Source organism: Chiloscyllium punctatum, chromosome 12 (genome assembly GCF_047496795.1).
Source record: "Chiloscyllium punctatum isolate Juve2018m chromosome 12, sChiPun1.3, whole genome shotgun sequence".
NCBI classification, from domain to species: domain Eukaryota; kingdom Metazoa; phylum Chordata; class Chondrichthyes; order Orectolobiformes; family Hemiscylliidae; genus Chiloscyllium; species Chiloscyllium punctatum.
The window spans coordinates 48822953-48830080 of NC_092750.1; the positions used below are offsets into that span (position 1 = coordinate 48822953).

General features: G+C 43.3%; 1 protein-coding gene across 9 annotated transcripts in view; it reads right to left on the bottom strand.

Annotated features, from left to right (window-relative positions):
- LOC140483845 (myoD family inhibitor domain-containing protein-like) overlaps window positions 1-6862 on the bottom strand; it is a 97161-nt gene extending 90299 nt beyond the window's left edge. For 6 of the 9 annotated variants that reach the window (XM_072582554.1, XM_072582546.1, XM_072582545.1 and 3 more), the window contains exon 1: window positions 581-1077. The gene's annotated coding sequence lies outside the window, so the exon portion shown is untranslated. Of the gene's footprint in view, window positions 1-379; window positions 543-580; window positions 1078-1139; window positions 1216-6776 lie in introns of those variants that run through there. The other 3 variants (XM_072582547.1, XM_072582551.1, XM_072582553.1) reach the window with 3 other exon arrangements.
- Window positions 6863-7128: the final 266 nt, after the last annotated feature.

A 7128-nucleotide genomic window follows, 5' to 3' on the forward strand; every position in this document is an offset into this window, starting at 1 on the left:
TCATTAACAAAACTATTTTGAGAACTCCATAACTTTTGTTTCAACTTCAGAACCTTCTTCGTCATTGACAAAACATGAAAGCTGAATTAAAGCACATTTTACCCCAGTTACTTGGCTGTATGCTATCTGGTAACTTTTAAGTTGAATCTGAGGTTTATTCTTCAGCATACTTGTGGTAAGTTCTATTTTCACATTTACAATATACAGCACTGAAAAACTGCATCTCTCAATTCACTGTCAAAACTGTTATTTACATCTATTTATAAATATAAACGATACATAACCTGAACCTCAAGAGATCCAGAACATTAATGGGAGCTGTCACCTACTGTCTGTCAACAAGAAAGCAAATGTACTGTTTTCCCACTGGGATATTTACCTCACCGTTACATAGCTGAGATAGCAAAGAATTATTCCAAAAAAAAAGTCAGCAACTATCAGGGCATTTTTAGCCATAATTTCCCCATTAGAAATTTCAGCTTGCAAAATTAACTAAAGACATCCACAGTAAAATAGGGCAGGACCCAATGGATCGAAGCAACAACTCAGTGAAGCAGCCCCGCCGGCTGCCCTGCTGTACCTGGCCGAGCCCCTCCCGCAGTCTTGCCAGCGATGGTCAGTGAGGAAGCTCCACTGTGCAGCTACTCCGAGCGCCCACACAGCTCCGCCAGAGCTGCGGCGAACACTGAGGATGCGGGGAGCGAACAGAGGAGGAGGGAGGGAAGGACGGACGGACGGACGGAGGAACAGAACAGGGGAAAGGGCAGGAGAGACAGGGCGAAGGAGAGGAGGAAGAAGTTGAGCCAGTGAGGAACTGTGAGATAGGCGGAGGAAGGGGGACTGTGTTAGAGAGAGATTAAGGACGGGGTTGGGGGAATGAAAGGGAAGGACGATCAGGAAGACAAGGTTGAGGGGGGTGTTGATGAGATTGGAGGAGGGTGAGGAATGGAGAGGAGTGACGAGGAGGAGAACAGGAATAGTGAGAGGAGTGCAGAGGGAGGAAGAGGAGAGAATGAAAAGAAAGATTTGACGGGATAAAGGAGGTGTGAGAGGGAAAGGGCCAGGGGAGAAAGAGACAAGAATCGCAAAGACAAAGGTGGATGTGGAGAAAGGGGAGGGGCATAAGGAAATAAAGTTACCTTTGTCCAAACATGGCCAGAAGAGTTGACTTTCAAGATGTGGCAGTGACTATCCACCACCGTCACTCCCCCACCCGCACACATGGCTTCAGATGTAGTAATTGGTCCAAAGCACCTTCAAATCCATTCTCCACCACCTAGTTGACAGAACTCCAATTCAAACTCCATTCAGTCCTTGTTAATGAGTCAAGATCCTACTTAACAGCACTGTGATTCCCCAGTACTATATACTGTCCCCCACAATGGTTTGAGGAGGACGCTCACAACTGCCTTTTCAAGGGTAATTAGGAGTGTACGGTAATTCCTGGCGACAGCAGACAATGAAGCAATGAAATTAAAAAGCCAAAGAGAATGCATGTCAATCAGGTAAAAGAACAAGGAGCAAGGAAGAGTAGAATATGTAATGGGATTATAATTGAAAAAAAAACAGATCCAGCTAATAAACCTGGAATACAAATATTTGTGTAACACAAGCTGCATAAGTATTTGGTAAAGTATCAAGGCCAGCGATTAATTTAGCTTTAGATAAGATGACTGAAGCAAGTCAATGATAGAACAGAGGGAAGCAAAGTGTAATGATATGGGGAAAGCATGGAAGATCAGATGGGGCAGGATTGAGATGGGGCCACAGTAGGCAGCAGAGCATGGGTTTGGTCACAGGTCTGGAGCTAGAATGAGAGAAGGCATTCAGGAGGATAGCAAGACTGAAGTTCTGAATCAGGGCTTGGATAGGAAAATGAGGAATTAGAATGAAGAAGTGCAACCTGAAGAGCAGAAAACAAGAAATATACCACTACCCAATTAAAAACTGAAACTTTCAAGAGATCTGTAATACTTGGAGATTCTTCAGCCAAGGGACAATGTCTATGGATATTCCTCATGGGCTCATTGCCAATGCTACTGCTCACTTGTGATCTATGTTTCTTTCCATGTGCCATCTTACTCTGTAGTCCCCTCTAATTCACTTGTCTTTCAGTTATGATTGCAAGCAAAGAGGGATAATTTTCATCAGTTCTGAGGAAGGGTCACTAAACACGAAACATTAACTTTGATTTCTCTCCACAAATGCTGTCAAACCTGCTAAGCTTTTCGAGCAATTCATGTTTTTGCTTCTGGTTTCCAGAATCCGCAGTTCTTTTGGTTTTTATTATTTTTCTTCTTCCCCTCCATGGATATCAATAGAAAAAACACAAAGATTAAAATGTTTCTTTTATTTAAAAGAATGGCAGGAGAGTTTCCCGATTTCGATTTGCTGAAAGATGATAATGATATATTCGGATGAGAAGGGAAGGAACAGATGCCATTACAACCCTATAGTTCGAACTTGCCTACCTCTTTCACTTCCTCAATTCATAAGATCCTCTCCCTCTTAATCTAAAAAAAAACTTTCTTCTCTGAGAATGAGGGGTTGAAGATTTTGTGGGGAGGCTGTGGGGCAGTAGTGCACCAATCTCTCTCTGTTATCATGTGCTAGTTTCTCCTTTAAAAAAAGAGTATTCAGAGAATGATGTTCTTATGTATGATCCCAGTTGATGTTATTGTTGGATTAAATCAGATTCCGTTTAGAACTCTTCTAATTTGGAAATAACACTAACTCTTCACTGTAGTTCATTATATATCCCTCCCTTCTACACTTGTCTACATAACCATTCTATTCCAAATGCTTCACTGCATAGCCCCACGCAAAATCAAAAATGAAATTAAGCATCTTCCCCTCTCACCGAGGGCATTTCCCTTGAACTTAAATAAACATTGAACTCTCTAATAAACATTGGAACCCCATTATTTACCATTCTGAGTCACAAACCAATCTAAATAAACAGAAGACCATTAGTAATGGACAAAATCTAAAGCCAGACCTTGAACATTGCTTTCAAAATATATCACATGGCTACACAAATGCTTACAAGTTAATTATTAAATTCAAATACACAGAAAATTCATGGTTACCAATTCAAAATTCAAAATTCAGAAACCCAAACTTACATTGTATACACATGAACCACAGTTGACACAATGATCTGCTGTCATAATAGGAGTGCAGCCAGAGATATTCTACAAATTATTTGTTATATTAATTTTTCAACAGAGTGAATGCATGTTTATTGTGATGTAAGGTTCACAGGTGAAGACTAGATATGTAAAGAGCACCAGCGGCCTTCAAGACATTCACAGTAATCAAATTAATGGCTTTTCAATATTATGTAAGTGGGTAGTATGAATACAATATATTCTTGGCAAGTGTAGATAATTTCTGAGCAGTAGCAAGATCATTAAACACTTTTTAATATTGTCTTACTCTAACTTGACCATATTTTACCACTGCTGCTATACTTTGGGACCTCCCGCACTCAGGTAGGAACAATGATATGAAAGTAAGATTAGGTTGATGTTAGGGCATCAGCTTCTCCCTATAGCTCAACCCCTCCAATCTGGGCAACATCCTTGTAAATCTTTTCTGAACCATTTCAAATTTCACAACAGGGAGACTAGAATTGAACTCAGTATTCCAATAATGGCTTAACCAAAGTCCTATACAGCTGCAACATGACTTCCCAACTCCTATACTCAGTGCACTGACCAATAAAGGCAAGCACCAAACACCCTCTTCACTATCCTGTCTATCTGTACCCAAGGTCTCTTTGTTCAGCAACATTCCCCAGGACCTTACCAGTAAGTGCATAAGTTCTGCACTGATTTGCCTTTCCAAAATGCAGCACTTCACATTTATCTAAATTAAATGCCATCTGCCAGTCCTTGGCCCATCAGCCCATCTGATCATGGTCCTGTTGTATTCTAAGGTACCCTTCTTTGCTGTCGACTATACCTCCAATTTTGGTGTCATCTGCAAACTTACTAACCATACTTCTTATGTTCACATCCAAACCATTTATATATTTGACAAAAAGCAATGGATCCAGCACTGATCCTTGCAGCAAACCACTGGTCACAGGCCTCCAGTCTGAAAAGCAGTCCTCCTACCTTCAAGCTAATTTTATATCCAAATGGTTAGCTCACCCCATGACCAGCCAGCTCAGAGTCAGTCCCAGGAACCGAGGGGATTCTAATCTCCTGGTTGTATTGTTTTTCCTTTTCTTTTTCTGTTTTTAATTTTTTTCTTCCCAGCACCCATGTTGTATATGTCCGGTGTGAGACACAGTGAAAGACAACAGGTGTACAAATCTTTATTCAATTTCCACCACCAGAAAGGAAACACCAGAGTGGCCAGTGACAAGCAATGCCCTTCTCATCAAAGGGCAATGTTGCATGATCAAAAAAAGCAAAGGGAAGGGTAGGGATTAAATCAAATAGTGTTGGAGGGCATCTCCTGGTTGTATTTTTTAATTAACCCCCACGCTACCGCCAAACCGCGGTAGTGCTTATATTTTCCCCAGCACCCACGGTGTGTGTGTGCAGGTGTGAGACACAGTGAAAGACACAAAGTGCACGAATCTTTATTCAATTTCCACCACCAGGAAGATAGGAAAACACCCGGGTAGCCAGTGACAAGCACTGCCTTTCACATCAAAGGGTAATGCTGTGTGATCAAAACAGTGAAGGGGAGGGTAGGGACTAAATCAAAATAGAGTTGGAGGGGGAAATAATGCACCCCACTCCCTGTGGCACCCACCTCTCCCTGAACAACTCCAGGGTGTTGGTGGACACCGCGTGCTCCTTCTCCAAGGACATCCGGGCTCTAACGTAACCACGGAAGAGGGGCAGGCAGTCGGCCCTAACGACCCCCTCCATGGCCCGCTGCCTGGACCTGTTGATGGCCAGTTTTGCCAGGCCCAGGAGCAGACCCACGAGGAGGTCTTCAGACCTGCCCTCCCTTCTCTGTACCGGGTGCCCGAAGATCAGGAGCGTGGGACTGAAGTGCAACCAAAAGCAGAGGAGGAGGTTTTTGAGAAAATCAAAAAGGGAGTGCAAATGCCCACACCCAATATATATATGGTCCACAGACTCCACAGCGCCACAGAACAAGCAGTTGGGCTGGGAGTCCGTGAACCACCGCAATCTGCGGTTGGAGGGGACTGCTGCGTGCAGCACCCTCCACCCCAGATCCCCGAGAGAAAGGGGGAGGACTCCCGTGTCGAGAGCCCTCCACTGGGGATCCCCACCACCCGGTGGTCTCCTGGTTGTATTTTCTTTTTCTTTTTTCTTCTTTTTCTTTTTTTTTAAACATCGCTTTTCTTGTGATGTTTTCACACCTGACTCAGACTCTGACACAGGCAGCATGTACTGGACCGTCATCTCTTTTTTGCATCCAGAACATCTCAGGAGAGTTTCCTTTTCTTTTGGTGGTAATGGTATCAAGACTTCACCCATTTCAGACTCTGAGGTTTCTTCGACACCACACAGAGGACGAGAACCTATGGTTTCCGACAGGCCTTCTGGCTGTTCTGAGCGGACAGGTATGTTTTGCTCCTGTGAGGTAAAAGCTTTCAGGTGATCCATACATTTGTTCAGGACTGTATCACCTACCTGAACTTTGTAAATGAAGGGACCTGATCTTGGATTATCCTCACCTTGTACCCATCCAAGGCCATTTCCATGGTTCTGGCACTAAACTTCATCCTTGAATTAAATTATCTCTCTCACTTAGAGGAGGCATGTGGCTGACAATGGTGTTTCTGCTGCCGTTTCACCCTCTCTGGAACTATCAGGATTAACCTGGTGTGGAATTTTCTCCCCATCAGCAAACTGCTGGAGCTATCATATTGTTGCAAGTGGTCCTATAATTGAACAGGAAACGGGACAGCTTCTATCAAGTGACACTGTAGGCTACTTCTTTAAACTGCCTTCAATGTTTGGACTGCTCTCTCTGTCAGAGCATTGGACAATGGATGGTATGGAGCAGACCTAATATTCCAAATGTCATTTAGCTTTAGGAAATATTTGAATTCGCTGTTGGTAAATGATCCCCATTGTCCGTGATCAATACTTCTGGGAGAGAGTGTAACGTGAACGATCCTCGCAGCTTCTCAATCGTCATCCCTGAGTTTGCTGAACAAACTTTACGCATGTCCAACCACTTTGAATGGGTATCCACAATGACCAGGAACATTAAGCCCATCAAAGGACCAGCATAGTTGACATGCGACCGAGTCCAGGGTTTACCCAGCCATTTCCACGATTGTGTAAACGCCGCTGGTGGCGATTTTTGTACTTGTTGGCACTCTGGGCACTACTCCACCAATGCAGTTATGTCATCATCCAACCCTCTGGCCACCAGATATAACTTCTTGCTAGCATCTTTTTCAGAGTTACCTCTGCCAGTCATCTCAAACTCATCAAAAATCCTGATGTGGATTCCCCCTTCTCTCAAATAGCTGAATAAAACTGATAACATCCCCTCAATTACAGGAGGTTTGGGGTCGTAATACTCCTTAACCAACTCCAACAACTCTTGGAAGATTTTAGTGTCTGGTGCCTCTGGGAAAGTTAAACCCCTTCTAACTGAAAGTGCTGCACGTTTGCAACAAGTCAGAAGAATTACTTATTGCTTTTCGTCTGCTCCGATGCCATTTGCCTGAAACAAAAATCACTTTTTTCAAAATACTGGGCCCAATCTTCAGCAGCAGGATCAAACGAGTCAAGCTTCCCAAATAAAGGCTTGATGCCAGAAATGCTTACCCCCAACTCCAAGATGACTGTTGCCAACAAATATTCTTCAGGCACATCCTGTTTTCTTCCATTCCCACTGAAGTAACTGAACAGAGGCTGGTAACTTGTCATCAAGTCACCTTTTATTTACCAGTGCACAGTACATTGGTTGTGACCAATTGGCTTGGAGGTAGTCACCTGACCTGATGAGATTCTAATCCCCTGGTAATATTTAACTTTTTTATTGCAGTCACTACAGTTGCATAACAGAAACATCAGACATAGTTACAGAGTGTAGCTCTTGTCTCCCATCAGCCATCCTTGTAAGACATCATGCATCTGAGATGAAGCACGAATGGAAGAGTTCTCAACAATACAAGTG